Source organism: Triturus cristatus, chromosome 8, assembly GCF_964204655.1.
Source record: "Triturus cristatus chromosome 8, aTriCri1.1, whole genome shotgun sequence".
Classification (NCBI taxonomy): domain Eukaryota; kingdom Metazoa; phylum Chordata; class Amphibia; order Caudata; family Salamandridae; genus Triturus; species Triturus cristatus.
Genome location: NC_140591.1, coordinates 228,611,625 through 228,628,129, shown reverse-complemented (window position 1 = coordinate 228,628,129; position 16,505 = coordinate 228,611,625). Strand labels below are relative to the sequence as shown.

Genomic DNA, 16,505 nt, shown 5'->3' with positions numbered 1-16,505 from the left:
CTATGATTGAGCGGAACGCAAACTTATTGTGGTTTACAGTTCTCAATGTCGATATTACTTTGTTGATTATTGTTGAAGGACATCTTATTTTTTGCACTGATATAATCCAATGCACTAATATGAATGTATTATCACGCCAACACATAATGTTGAAGCATTACTTACGAATTAGGCCTTTTTATTTAATCATGTATATAATTCCAATATGTGATCATGTGCAAATTTTGACAATACTTTATTGCAATAGCACGATAAGTTGGATCATATTATGCTCCTTCTTCAGCATTGTGATTGGGGGCAACCGAGGCCCACTGGGGTTTGCATTGCACAATGTCAATAATGCTTTATTGACAACCAGTGACTGACATTAGACTCATTTATTTAAATGCATTATGACAAGTACATTACTGTGCCAACATAAAATGTTGTGAGAAGATTTGTTTGCAACCAGGTCTTAATATTCTCATTTATGACCTGTGTTTTATTGTTTTATCTCTTGTTTTGCGCATTAATTCATCTTTATTTAACAACATGCCAAGATGGCGCTCATACTCACAATACAATAACATTGTATTGATCTAGTCCTACCTCTATGTTAGCTTTTGAGGTATTATGTAAATATGTGATAACGAGATATCCGCCATACCGCGAGAAAGCTATCTAGCGAAACGCGTTGGTGAGGCGTTACACAGCCCAGTAAATCCTTTTCAAAGAATCCTGAGTGTCCTGGTATTTCTTTCGGAACTGCGAAAGTGTGCGTGTGCGATATATATATATATATATATATATATATATATATATATATATATATATATATATATATATATATATATATATCCAGCAGAACCATTTTTTCGTAATTTTCAAAGGGGACGATTTCCCTTCCAGGACTGCATCTCCCAGCATACAATGCGTTGTCTCATTCAGAGCTGCCCATAGAGGGCGCGCTATAAATAAATGCAGTGCGGTAGATCTTGGACTTACGTTGTTTCCTGTCATCACTGGCCTCTGAGGAAGAATGTTTATTCGAAACGCGTCAGGCAAGAGTGATGTCTGGGCTGTGAAAGGATCGGCAGATGGATGCTTCCGTACCTATTATGTGAGCGGTGGCTTGAGGCTCAGTTGGCGTTAGAGTGCAACTCGCGTAAGGAAATCAAGCCGGAGTATGATATAACTATATATATATATATATATATATATATATATATATATATATATATATATATATATATCAAAGCTCCTGTCTCTCAGTTAGACAAACAGCACTCACGGGGTACTTATAAAAGATTTATTGCGAGGACGCGTTTCGGCGTATCTGCCTTCTTCCAGCTCGCTTTAACAACTGGCAGCAACTTCGTGTTGGTACTTTTGAAATCACAACTCTGTTCCCATTGGGCGCAGCAGGTAAGAGGAGGAAGGGGATTGGTCAGTCCCATATCAATGTCTTTTTACCTCTGTGCTTATCAGGAAATGGTGGTATACTTTGGGAGTTTGATCTAAATTATCCAGCCTTGATTGCTTCATAAAACATTGCACGTTGTTCCGTATAATGGACACTCCAAAGTTTTACGTTCTCCCCTTGTCTGCCACAGATATCCAAAGTACCCCCACTCGTTGTTTAAATCACTGCCTGATAGTCCCCTCGTCGAACCATACTGCTGCATGGCGGTCGGCGCTGGAGCCGGCAAATATCCGTATCTCCACAAGTCTGTATGACTGGCGATTCCATCGGCGCTGCTGCCACAGAATACAGCATGGTGGTGCAAGTTGCATGTATAACATACTCGCTCCGTTTTTCCACCTTCTGGCAACATCAGCACTCTTCTTTGACGGGTGCAAGTAACATGGAGGTGGATCCATGTAAAATATCAAAGCTCCTGTCTCTCAGTTAGACAAACAGCACTCACGGGGTACTTATAAAAGATTTATTGCAAGGACGCGTTTCGGCGTATCTGCCTTCTTCCAGCTCGCTTTAACAACTGGCAGCAACTTCGTGTTGATACTTTTGAAATCGAAACTCTGTTCCCATTGGGCGCAGCAGGTAAGAGGAGGAAGGGGATTGGTCAGTCCCATATCAATGTCTTTTTACCTCTGTGCTTATCAGGAAATGGTGGTATACTTTGGGAGTTTGATCTAAATTATCCAGCCTTGATTGCTTCATAAAACATTGCACGTTGTTCCGTATAATGGACACTCCCAAAGTTTTACGTTCTCCCCTTGTCTGCCACAGATATCCAAAGTACCCCCACTCGTTGTTTAAATCACTGCCTGATAGTCCCCTCGTCGAACCATACTGCTGCATGGCGGTCGGCGCTGGAGCCGGCAAATATCCGTATCTCCACAAGTCTGTATGACTGGCGATTCCATCGGCGCTGCTGCCACAGAATACAGCATGGTGGTGCAAGTTGCATGTATAACATACTCGCTCCGTTTTTCCCCCTTCTGGCAACATCAGCACTCTTCTTTGACGGGTGCAAGTAACATGGAGGTGGATCCATGTAAAATATGAAACGCGTCCTCGCTATAAATCTTTTATAAGTACCCCGTGAGTGCTGTTTGTCTAACTGAGAGACAGGAGCTTTGATATTTTACATGGATCCACCTCCTTGTTACTTGCACCCGTCAAAGAAGAGTGCTGATGTTGCCAGAAGGTGGAAAAACGGAGCGAGGTATTTGATGATGTGTTCATCAAATATGGAAATAGAAAACAGACTCGTTTTGTATGGAAGGGGCGTCACCAGATGCCCCGTGTGTTTGTTAAAAGAAAGTGCCTGTTAGATAAGTGGCTATAAAGTTTTTGGTGGTGAAATAAAAAGAAAAAATGAGTGAAATGCAAAACAAAAATTGTGAAATAAGCGAAGGGGTACTGTGTGCAAATCCTTTACAAATGCATGAATCTCAGTTTAAGAAACTGATTTGAACAATACTAAGTAATTAAACAAAACATAACATCTCGTAATGATCATTAAGGCCTCCTGGGATCACAGTACCCAGGAACTTAATCCAGTGTGTCTCTCTGCATGCTAGAACTGTGTTGGTGTCTGTGTGGGTAGATGAGCAAATGCATTCAAGGATTGTGAACCTAAGTTGTGGAATTGTGTGTTTTGCTTGTACCCAATGTGCTGCTAGGGAGGAACTCAAGTTCTTATTACGAATTCGACTCTTATGTTCTATGATCCTTGTTTTGATTCTGCGGCTGGTTCTACCGACGTATACCAAGCCGCAGGGGCATTTAATGGCATAAATTACCCCTTCTGTGTTGCAGTCCGAAGTGTGATGTAAAGGAATTGGTTTGCTTGTGTGGGGACGAGTGAAAATGTTGCCTGTAATCACATTGCCATACTGGCCACAGTTGTGGCATTTTTTCATACCTGAAAATTGTGTAATACTTGTGTGGGATCTTATTTTAAGCAACTCCTTCAAGTTTTTGGAACGAGTATGAGCAAAAATAGGTGGTTCCTGAAATAAACCAGAAAAATCTGCTTCTGATTCAATGATGTCCCATCGTTTAAGGATGATGGATTTGATTTGGTGAGCTTGGGCTGAAAATTTGAGTACAAACACTTCTCGTTTGGTTGGGTTCTTCTTTGTTGTGGACAACAAGTCCTTACGTCTTTTTGAAGATACTTTCTGTTCTGCTTCCTTAAGTATATCATCTGGATAGCCGCGTTCTTTGTATTTGATTAACTGGTTTATTTATGTCAGTTTCACATTGTTATTATTATTAGGAAAGTTTATAAAGCGCCTGGTTACGCAAAAGCGTGTCCCCGCGCTACATTTGCAAAACTCAGAGCAGAGGAAAGGAGGGGTTCAGTTACTTTGAGAAGAGGTGAGTTTTTAGGTTCTTGCGGAAACTGGATTCCGAGGGGTCTAGGCGGAGATTAAGAGGCAGAGCATTCCAGCATTTAGCTGCCAGATGGCGGAAAGAACGTCCACCCATACGGGCCTTTCTGATTCTAGGGACCACCAATAGACCTCTGTGAGAGGAACGCAAAGCACGCGAGGGTACGTGCTTGATGGCTAGGTTCTGGAGCGGTGCCGGCGCTTTTCGCGCAAGAATGCGATGACATGTACAGAGGGCCTTGAATTCCACTCTGCGTCTTACTGGTAGCCAGTGAAGGCTATGAAGAGCAGCTTTGGAGTCTGATCTTTTGGGGAGTTTTAAGATGAGGCGGGCTGCCGCATTCTGTAATACCTGGAGGCGTTTTACTGCCTTACAGGTGGCACCTAGATAAAGTAGGTTGCCATAGTCCAGGCGTGATGTCACAAGGGCATGTACCAGCGTTTTCCGGGCGGACATGGGGAGGAGGGCAAGGACCTTGTGTAAGATTTTTAAGACGCTGAAACAGACACCCGCTACTCGGTTTATTTGGGGACCAAAAGACATATCAGCATCAACCATATACCAAGGTTCTTGACCTCCTGACGAGGCACCGGAGCCTCCCCCAGACAAGGGGGCCACCACGCCGACGACCAAGCGGAGGGGCTCCCCCCCACCACGAGCACCTCTGTCTTGCTTCCGTTTAGTTTAAGGCAGTTGGTAGACATCCATGTAGCAAGATCTTGCATGCAGGCCTTAAAACTACTTGAAGCAAGTCCGGGTTCTCGCGATAGGGAGATGACCAGTTGCGTGTCGTCTGCGTATGACACGATTTCCAGACCATGACTCGCGGCAATCGAAGCCACTGGGGAGATGTAAAGATTGAACAGGGTTGGGCTCAGGGACGATCCTTGGGGAACGCCCTGTCCCAGACCCATGGCTCTCGAGTAATGGTCGCCCAGGCGGACTTGGAAGCTTCTTCCAGTCAGGAAGGATTGGATCCATAAGAGTGCAGCTTCAGATATTCCCCCATCATTTAAACACTGTAGCAAGTTGGCGTGAGCTACAGTGTCGAATGCTGCACTCAAGTCCAATAGGATGAGGGCCATAGTATGACCCTCATCCGCCCCCTGACGAAGAGCCTCCGCTGCAGTTAAGAGAGCGGATTCTGTGGAATGACGGGGACGGAAACCGAATTGTGTCTTGTGCAGTAATGCCGCTTTTTCGACAAAGTCCATCAGTTGTGAGTTGACCAATTTTTCGGCTACTTTGGCCAAGTAGGGGAGAAGAGAGATAGGGCGAAGATTCTCAAGTTTCTCGAAACTGATGGTCGGTTTTTTCCTAAGGGGTAGGACCACCGCCTTTTTCCAATCTTTAGGTACAGTGGAGCTACTAAAAGATGTATTAAGTAGGTGCCTGATATAGGGTTCTAATACCACTAGGCTGTCTGCCAGGCGCTTAGGTGTAGTGGGGTCTCGAGGAGAACCCGACTTCACTGATTTGCAGATTTTTACGAGGTCTTCAGGTGGAGGGATATCAAAGTGGGTCAGTCTGATTCTGTTGCTCCATTCCCTGGGGCTTTCGATGAATTCTGCACCCGCTCTGGGTTGTGTTGGGAACGCTGCGTATATTGTTGCTATTTTCTCGGAGAAAAAATTGGCGATTTTATTGCAAGCGTCGGGGGAACAGTCATCTGGGACACTGGATGATTTCCCGCTCGAAAGGGTTTTGTATAGCGAGAACAGCTCTTTAGTAGAATTACTGGCTTCACTAACTCTAAGCGTGTAGTATGCAGTTTTGCACTTTCTAATTTGACCGTGGTAGAGTCGCCTCTCGGTCAGGTAGGTGGCTCTGGATTCTTTAGAGAAGGTCTTGCGCCATTCTCTTTTGAGTTTCTTCAGTGCAGATTTCAAGGATCTAAGTTCATCGTTGAACCATGGAGCTGTTTTTTGTACACGGCCCCCGGAATTAGTTTTTTTGATTTTTTGAAGAGGAGCCGTGCAATCAAGTGCCTCAGTGATACGTGTGCACAGATTAGTGTTGGCTGAGTCTGCGTCAGCCCCCCCGGGCTTCCCCCTTTAACCAGTGCCTCGCAGAATTTACGCTGGGAAAAGGTGGCCCAGTTACGCCTAAGATGATATAGCAAAGCCGGCTGCGGAGGTCTATATCCAGGGATCCGAATGGTAAAGGGAACTAAATAATGATCCGACCAGGGGATAGGAATAGGGGGTTTGGATTCTACTTCCTCCCAATTTGCAAATATGGGGTCCAAAAGATGACCCAACTGATGTGTTGGGCCGTTCACAATTTGAGTCAGCTGGAGAGCACCTAATGCCTGGCTGAAGTTCGTGCTTGTACTATTTGATGGGTTGTTGAGATGCAAGTTGAGATCACCAAGTACCAGAAATTTATTGTTGCATAAAACAGTCTCCATGATACCTTCTATTAGACTTTCCTCAAACTTGGCAATGGGACCAGGGGGTCTGTAAATTAGCATGCCCTTTAGCTTGTAGCTGTTGTTCACTTTAATAGTGAATTTCCCAGCCTCGCTGTCCAGGATAGGGGCACTTTCAAATTGGCATTGCAGACTTTCACGGACAACAATTGCGATGCCTCCTCCTCTACCAGTGGGTCTGTCTTGTCTATGTATAGTGTATCCCACTGGTAATGCCTCAAGGGCATCGGCTGTAGACTCACTATCTAGCCATGTTTCTGTAAGGAACATAAGGTCCCATTTAGTCTCAGAGAGAAGATCATGTAGGTCCAACTTATGTTTCCTTAGTGAACGCACGTTGAGTAGTCCACAGTGTATAATGTGGTCGCTGGTGGTCGGGTTCTTGTTGCGCGTCTGAAGTTATTCTTTTGACTCTGATGAGTTGAGATATTGGCAAATGTTTTTTTAGGGAGTATGGATGTCCACTCTGGAAATGTAAGGTATTGTTTACATCTGTGGTTTTCCGGTATACTGTTGTTGCCAGATCATTCTTTGTTTTGTGGATTTCAATATCGAGAAAATGGATCCACGAGGGTTGAATTTCATGAGTGAATTGGATTCTGGGATTGCAAAGGTTCAATGCTGTTATACATTGTTCCAAAAGATTCTTCGAACCTTTCCATACTACTAGTATGTCATCTATGTAACGAAGAAAAATTACCGCATTGGTACGCCAAGTGGGATTCTCCAATATATATAGATGTTCAAAGTAGGCCATGAATGTATTCGCGTATGATGGAGCTCCGGGAAAGCCCATGGATGTACCCGTAATCTGTAAATAATACTTCTCCTGCCACGAAAAATAACTGTGATATAATGAAAAATGTAATAGTTCAAGAAGAAAAATGCATTTGTCTTTCGGTATTGATGATTGCAGTAGTCTCCATTCCACCGCCTCTAGTCCCTCGTTGTGTGCAATGGATGTGTATAATGCAACCACATCTATGGTGCACAGCCAGTGGTCCTCTTCAAAAAGATGTTTAACCGCTTCCAATTTGAGTAAACAGTCTGTTGTGTCTTTGATGTATGTCTCCCAGGATTGTACCAAGGGTTGAAGATGGTGATCAAGATAGCGTCCGATTGTTTCATGACTGGAACTCCCGGCATCTCAAGGATTACAGCGATTGGCAACTCCAACCCCAGATAGTTCAGTGGCTACAGGTGATCTGGGGGCATTGCGAGATCGACCTGTTTGCCTCCAGATTGAATTGTCAAATGACCAAGTTTTTCAGCTGGAGGCCAGATCCGTTGGCTCTGGCGACAGATGCTTTTTCCCAGAATTGGTCCCTGACTCTGAATTATGCTTTTCCCCTCCTTCATTCTGATTCCCTGGGTATTCACACAGATAATGTGCCAGAGGGCGGAGGTGATCCTTGTGACTCCTCTGTGGAAGTCGCAGCCTTGGTTCCCAATACTATTGGAGGCGAGCTGCGACTCCCCCAGGATGATTCCGTGGTCCTCAACGATGCTTGAGGGTCCTCATGGAGAGATGCATTCGATGGTACTATCGGGGCACTTGTCCCTGATGGCCTGGAGACTTTCCGGCAACGTTGGCAAATGCCAGGTTTTTCGGAACAAGCTTCAGATTTTATGAACCAAGCTTGGGCCCCCTCAACCAAGAAAAGGTATTCTTCAGCCTGGAAATGTTGGGTTCGTTGGTGCGTGGAACAACATGTGGATCCCGTGGGGGCAGACTTACCCTATGTTGTAAATTTTCTGTCCAAAAAGGCCGACGCGTTTCGAATCTCTCATTCTTTTTCATAGGCTGGTGGTGAAGAAAAACATGATGTGGGATGCTGGCAAGGATTGAGAAGGCTTAGGCTGACTGAGGCTCAATGTGGGCTTTAGAAGGAATCCAACAGAACATTGCACGCTGTTAAATGAAGTCCCGGACTGCAGTTACCAGCATGCTATGCGTTGTCTCATACGGAGCGGCCCATAGGGGGCGCGCAATAAAAGAGTGCGGTAAAACAGAGATGGAACTTGCGTGTTTTTCTTCACCACCAGCCTATGAAAAAGAATGAGAGATTCGAAACACGTCGGCATAAGTGGTGTCTGACTGTGAAAGGACATCGGGAGGCACAAGCTTTCATACCTGTAAAGGTGGCTACGGTTGAGGCTCGCTGTCAGCATTCGAGTGCACCTTGCAACAGAAATCAAGCCGAAGCCAGAATATATATAGACAGCAATGTCTCTGAAATTTCAGGAGAAACCCTAGCACGCAATATACAAGACAGCGACCTGGGTAAGAACAACTTTCTAAAACAATTCCAAATGATGACAAGAGCCAAGATGAATTCAGCACAAGGCGAGCAGGATTTTCGGCGGGGCCGAGGACGTGGCGCTCGAGGGAGAACCAGAGGGCGCGGAGGAACCGCAGGAACCAGGAAGCCCGGTCAAGGAGAAGAAAGAGGAGAACTAAACAAATCAACATCAATGCCAACACGAGCCAGGAGGGGTGCCAAATGAATGTGTTGAACCTATCGGATCGTAAGTTATCAGCTTTTGACATTAATTTACTCTCCTTAGGTCTATCCTTTTGTCCATCTAGACGCTTGGATTATGTTCAGACTCGCATTGACGTTTTCTGTTTTTTGAGAAAACGTAAATTAAAAAAATGGTTTCATGCTCAAGCTACTACTAAGCCTAACATTAACCCACTTGATCCTGGGTCACTGTGCATTTCGGACATTGAAACCTTACATACTTTGGCACAATTAGATGCCAATATCCCACATGATGAAGATCCAGTAAGGAATTTGGAAGTGCTTGGCACAGTAATTGATTGTGCTGAGCCGAGTAAATTCAAACCCAAATCTACCTTCATACCATCCATACATTGTGATGCAATCGAGGTGTTCGATAAAACTATCACTAAGGAACTCAAGAAAATGAGATTCAAGTTGGAAAATAACTCTAGAGGTAATCTGAGCTTAAAACAATACAAAGCTATTGAGGAACTACGAAATGACAATTCTATTGTTATTAGGAACTCTGATAAGGGGGGCAATGTGGTGGTGTGGAGCAAAGTTGATTACTTGAAGGAAGGGCTAAGACAACTTGATGATAATACCTGTTACATTGCCAGTAATCACTCGGAAGTGTCAGCTTCGTATACCAAATACAATGAAATGTTGGTTAATTGGAATTATTCAGGTTTACTTGAGTGGGATGAATTTTGTAGCCTTTATTGTAAACATCCCAAACTTCCAGTATTGTATTTGCTCCCCAAGTTGCATAAAAATTCGAAGAAGCCTCCAGGGAGACCCATAGTGTCTTCTATGGGCTCTCAACTTGAAGTAACATCCAAGTTCATTGATCACTATTTACGACCCTTTGTCAGTGCTTTGCCAGCATACCTCAAGGATACTACACATTTTCTGACATTGATTGATGGGGTGGTGTGGGAAGATGACTTTTTACTGGTAACCTTAGATGTTACCAGTCTTTATACAAGCATACCACATGACCTGGGGATCCAGGCCATCAGACATTTTTTAAGAGCCAGACCGATTTCATTACTAGCCCATACTGAAATGTTATTGGAAATGACGAGGTACTGTTTAACAAACAATTACTTCCTATTTAACAATAACATTTATAAACAAATCCAAGGCACCGCAATGGGCACCTGCTTCGCCCCCAGCTATGCCAATCTGTACATGGGCTGGTGGGAGGAGCAGGTGTCCCAAGATTGGGAAGCTCAGGAAGACAAGATCGTCATATGGGCAAGATTCATAGACGACATGTTTCTAATTTGGAAAGGTGATGAGAAGTCAGCTGTAATCTTCATTGACTCCCTCAATAACAACGAGAAGAACTTACAATTTACCTCCCAAATTAGTGACTCTATGATTGTATTTTGGATGTGGAGATATTAGTTTCCAATAATTAATTGGTCACAAAGTTGCATAGAAAACAGACAGCTGGGAACAGCTTACTCAATGCCCAGAGCGCTCATCCATCTAGCCTGATTCAAAGCATTCCTTATGGGGAGCTAATCAGAGCTAAGCGCAATTGCAGCACCACTGAAGAATATGATAAAGAGAAAATCATAATGAGCACCAGATTCAAACAACGTGGGTACAGCGATAAGATCATTAAACAAGCGATTACCAAGGCAGATTCATTAATCAGATCTAATCTCCTACACTCGAAACCTGTGTCATCTGAATCCAAAGATTCGGTCAGGTTTATTACCACTTTTTCTAAAAATGCATTTCAAATCAGGAAACTTTTTGATAGAAATTGGCATATTTTAAAAAGTGATTTGACTTTAAGTGAACATTTGAATGATACACCTCAGATAACTTTTCGCAGAAGTCAATCCTTGAAAGACGACCTGTGTAAAAATATGATTAATGCCACAAAAACTGGTTTTCAGTCAAGATCCAGTGGTTTCGTAACATGTAAACGTTGTAAGGCGTGTGCCCACAGTTCAGATTGCAAAAAACTCAGGGTATCAGGCAAAAGGGATTTTGAAATCAGAGGAGATTTCAATTGCAAAACCGATTATTGTGTTTACTGTTTGATTTGCCCATGTGGCAAATTGTACATAGGTAGCTCAATACATCCAGCCAAGAAATGAGTCCTAGAGCATTTACGCGCTATTAAAAAACATGATACTCAGTACCCTGTAGCCCGTCATTTCTTTAACATACATGGGCAAAATGAAAAACTCCTATCCTATGTTGTTATAGATGCGATTGCACGGCAGGACAGAGGAGGTGACAGACAGCGCCTGTTAAGATGCCTGGAATCAAGATACATAATTGATTTTGACACTATGATGCCCGAAGGACTCAATTCAAGTGAAGAAATGGCTGTTCACTTATGATAATTGGAACTGTTGTAAGAATCAAGTGTTGATTGGTTTTCTGTTAATCTAGATGTTATCCAGCTATAAGTATACATATTTTGTAATGTGTTTTTTTTAATATATTCAGTACTATTTTAGGATAAGGGATCTTTGCCTTTGCAGTTAAACTAATTTTTGCTGAGGCGGATGTCTCCATTCCCCGAAATTAAGGACGGTGATAAATGGCAAGGAAAATTGTCATTGGGTTTATTTAGGAGATTTTAAACAGCAAGTGATTATTGACAACTGTTTGCATGGATAATGAGCATAATGTCACTTTGGCCCACTTGGGCGAGACACAATGGTTACGGTTATTAATGTTTCACCGCAATAATAGGACAATCTGGCCCTACGTCAACACTATGATTGAGCGGAACGCAAACTTATTGTGGTTTACAGTTCTCAATGTCGATATTACTTTGTTGATTATTGTTGAAGGACATCTTATTTTTTGCACTGATATAATCCAATGCACTAATATGAATGTATTATCACGCCAACACATAATGTTGAAGCATTACTTACGAATTAGGCCTTTTTATTTAATCATGTATATAATTCCAATATGTGATCATGTGCAAATTTTGACAATACTTTATTGCAATAGCACGATAAGTTGGATCATATTATGCTCCTTCTTCAGCATTGTGATTGGGGGCAACCCAGGCCCACTGGGGTTTGCATTGCACAATGTCAATAATGCTTTATTGACAACCAGTGACTGACATTAGACTCATTTATTTAAATGCATTATGACAAGTACATTACTGTGCCAACATAAAATGTTGTGAGAAGATTTGTTTGCAACCAGGTCTTAATATTCTCATTTATGACCTGTGTTTTGTTGTTTTATCTCTTGTTTTGCGCATTAATTCATCTTTATTTAACAACATGCCAAGATGGCGCTCATACTCACAATACAATAACATTGTATTGATCTAGTCCTACCTCTATGTTAGCTTTTGAGGTATTATGTAAATATGGGAAAACGAGACATCCGCCATACCGTGAGAAAGCTATCTAGCGAAACGCGTTGGTGAGGCGTTACACAGCCCAGTAAATCCTTTTCAAAGAATCCTGAGTGTCCTGGTATATGTTTCGGAACTGCGAAAGTGTGCGTGTGCGATATATATATATATATATATATATATATATATATATATATACAGCAGAACCATTTTTTCGTAATTTTCAAAGGGGACGATTTCCCTTCCAGGACTGCATCTCCCAGCATACAATGCGTTGTCTCATTCAGAGCTGCCCATAGAGGGCGCGCTATAAATAAATGCAGTGCGGTAGATCTTGGACTTACGTTGTTTCCTGTCATCACTGGCCTCAGAGGAAGAATGTTTATTCGAAACGCGTCAGGCAAGAGTGATGTCTGGGCTGTGAAAGGATCGGCAGATGGATGCTTCCGTACCTATTATGTGAGCGGTGGCTTGAGGCTCAGTTGGCGTTAGAGTGCAACTCGCGTAAGGAAATCAAGCCGGAGTATGATATATATATATATATATATATATATATATATATCAAAGCTCCTGTCTCTCAGTAAGACAAACAGCACTCACGGGGTACTTATAAAAGATTTATTGCGAGGACGCGTTTCGGCGTATCTGCCTTCTTCCAGCTCGCTTTAACAACTGGCAGCAACTTCGTGTTGGTACTTTTGAAATCACAACTCTGTTCCCATTGGGCGCAGCAGGTAAGAGGAAGAAGGGGATTGGTCAGTCCCATATCAATGTCTTTTTACCTCTGTGCTTATCAGGAAATGGTGGTATACTTTGGGAGTTTGATCTAAATTATCCAGCCTTGATTGCTTCATAAAACATTGCACGTTGTTCCGTATAATGGACACTCCAAAGTTTTACGTTCTCCCCTTGTCTGCCACAGATATCCAAAGTACCCCCACTCGTTGTTTAAATCACTGCCTGATAGTCCCCTCGTCGAACCATACTGCTGCATGGCGGTCGGCGCTGGAGCCGGCAAATATCCGTATCTCCACAAGTCTGTATGACTGGCGATTCCATCGGCGCTGCTGCCACAGAATACAGCATGGTGGTGCAAGTTGCATGTATAACATACTCGCTCCGTTTTTCCACCTTCTGGCAACATCAGCACTCTTCTTTGACGGGTGCAAGTAACATGGAGGTGGATCCATGTAAAATATGAAACGCGTCCTCGCAATAAATCTTTTATAAGTACCCCGTGAGTGCTGTTTGTGTAACTGAGAGACAGGAGCTTTGATATTTTACATGGATCCACCTCCATGTTACTTGCACCCGTCAAAGAAGAGTGCTGATGTTGCCAGAAGGTGGAAAAACGGAGCGAGTGTATATATATATATATATATATATTATCTACTGGCGGTCGCCAGTAGATAGTTATAGTTACAACCTAGTTTCCATTGGAAATCTCAAAATTCTATTTTGAATAACGTTGGCGCCGGTTGACGAATTCTCACGAAATTTTCAAAACTAATGGGGCGCCCAGTTCAGCTCCTACCCTGAAAGTCTCGGGGTGATTCGTCAAGCGGGGGCCGAGAAAAAAGGGGGGTCCCAAAACGCGTTTTCCCCATGCATTTTTCCATAGGACCTTTAGACACAGCTACAGCCCGAACGGCTGAACAGAATTACTTGAAATTTGGCAGAGAGGTAGCCATAAGGTCAAGGAAGTACCTTTTGCAGGTCTGGTGTAAATCTGTTCAGTGTTTCCTGAGAAAATAGCATTTAAAAGCATATCAATATCTATACGTGCGCACCGTGCGCGCACCCTGCCGTGCGCGAGCGCAATTCTGATTGGTTGTTAGATGTCGGTAAACATTCGAATCGGTCGAAACCAGGAAGTGTCGGCCGCCATTTTGTCTCTCGCAGTCTGAGGGGGTGAAAATCAAAGGTGGAGAACGTGAAAAGGGGGCAGAGTGGACAGTTCCTGACCCCCTAGGCTTGGTCAGGGGGTCACAGAAGGACCCCCAAGGGAAAAAAAAAACAAATTAATTTTTTTTTTAAATCGCGAGGTGCGCGCACCCTGCGCGCACTGCGTACCATGGGTGCTCGGTGCGCACCGAGTGCCCACAGAGCGCGCACGATGCGCGAAGCACACCGTGCGCGCACTGTGCGCGCACGGTGTAAAACCTGAAAGAAAAAAAAATAAAAGAAAAACATAACTTAGCATTTAAAAAAACGTACAAATTCACTGAAAAAACCATAGGTTTCACACACGTTATAGTTATATATTCACTGAAAAAACCATAGGTTTCAGGGGCGTTATAGTTAGCTGAACATTTCCCTCGTACAAAACCATTGAAATTCCCCCGTTATAGTTAGTTCAGCTAACTATAACTCGCGCCCCCGCAATGCACTGCTGATGACGTCACATATTACATCACTCATGACATGGTCAGTGACATCACTGATGACATCACTGATGACATCTCAAATGACATCACTGATGACGTCATCCATGTGATAAATTAGTGCATCTTCTCACACCCTTTGATATACTCAATCAAAATTTCAGACGTCCATTCTCAAAACCACCAATCATCCATAGAGGTACTCTCACACCTAGTCAGTCATGCAAATAATTAATCACACTCCCATTTACTCACCTATGCAGTTATACACACACAAGTTCACTTACTCATAAAAATAGTACCACATTCTTACGCTCTTATACAATCACTGATACAAGCACACACTCATCCATACAGCCACTCTCACAATCACACAATCACACACTCTCACATATACCCACTTATATACTCTTACACACATATATACTGCCTTTCACATATGTAGTTACTCACACATGTACCACTGAGATATACATTCAATCACTAACACACCCATACATACACTCACCCAACCATACAGTCCATCACAGATGCACTCTTAAAACCATGCACCCATAGAATCACCCACTTACACATGTATGCACAGAGTCACACACACCCCACCCACACAAACACTCAGGCACCCATACAGATACTCAGACAACCAATCAGTAACCCATAGAGACACTCATATAGCTCTTCACAAAATCATGCAGCCGCTTATACACCAACAGACAGACAGATACAGACATTCACACAGTTTAGTCACTAGTCTGCAGTAAGATACATTTAATGACTCACTTATAGAGTCGGTCACGCACCTACTAAATCATCCATTCACACACTTATACACCCACTCATTCTTCCATAGATTTTTCCCTATTTATATATTAAACATATTTAAAATTTACAGAAACACACACTCACTGGATGACATCATCAGTGATGTCATCAGTGATGTCATTTCAGATGTCATCAGTGATGTCATCAGTGATGTCACTGCCCATGTCATGAGTGATGTAATATGTGACGTCTTCAGCAGTGAATTGCGGGGGCGCGAGTTATAGTTAGCTGAACTAACCATAACGGGGGAATTTCAATGGTTTTGTACGAGGGAAATGTCCAGCTAACTATAACGCCCCTGAAACTTATGTTTTTTTCAGTGAATTTCTAAGGTTTTTTAAATGCGAATTCCTAACTATAACGCCCCTGAAACCTTTGGTTTTTTCAGTGAATTTCAAAGGTTTTTTAAATGCTAATTCCTAACTAAACTAGTAGAAAAACTGCAGAGTAGCAGATCCCCTTCCTCCAGCATCACCTCCGCGCAACAATGTGAGGACCTTGCCACATTTTTCGTAGAAAAGGTGCAAAAAATCTACAAATCATTCCCACAGCACTCTACTGCCCCCACCCAACTCCCCTAACTCCATCAGTAATGGCACCACTATGATGCTCATACCTGAAATCTCACATGAGGATCTTACGAAATTATGTAAGAAAGTCAAGTCTGGATCCCCAGCAGACCCGATGCGGCCGACTCAATTCGTCGAATCCCTCGAATTTTTCTGCCTTCCTTGGCATCCATACTGAATCTCTCCTTCTCTTCGGCCAGTGTCCCGACCGCTTGGAAACAAGCTTGGGTCTCTCCCATCATTAAGAAACTGACCCTGGACCCCTCCAAGTTGGAGAACTTTAGACCTATCTCACTGCTCCCATGGCTGTCTAAACTTGCAGAGGCCCACGTAAACATCATCCTGTCCCAACACTTGGATCATAATAACATCTTAGACCCATCCCAAAATGGCTTCAGGCCGGGCCACAGCACTGAGTCTGCCCTCTTAGCCACGTCTGAACACCTACGGACGATACTTGACGCCGGTCAAAGCGCTGCGCTGATCCTGTTAGACCTCAGCGCAGCCTTTGACACGGTCTCCCATAACATACTGTTAAATCGTCTGGCTAATGTGGGAATCTCAGGTCTTGCCCTGGAATGGTTCCGCTC

The 16,505-nt window shown here is 43.3% G+C and overlaps 1 protein-coding gene across 2 annotated transcripts in view; it reads left to right on the top strand.

Annotated features, from left to right (window-relative positions):
- The window catches only part of MTMR2 (myotubularin related protein 2), a 450,663-nt gene that overhangs the window by 73,926 nt on the left and 360,232 nt on the right, over positions 1 to 16,505 (top strand). The gene's annotated exons all lie outside the window — the stretch shown is intronic.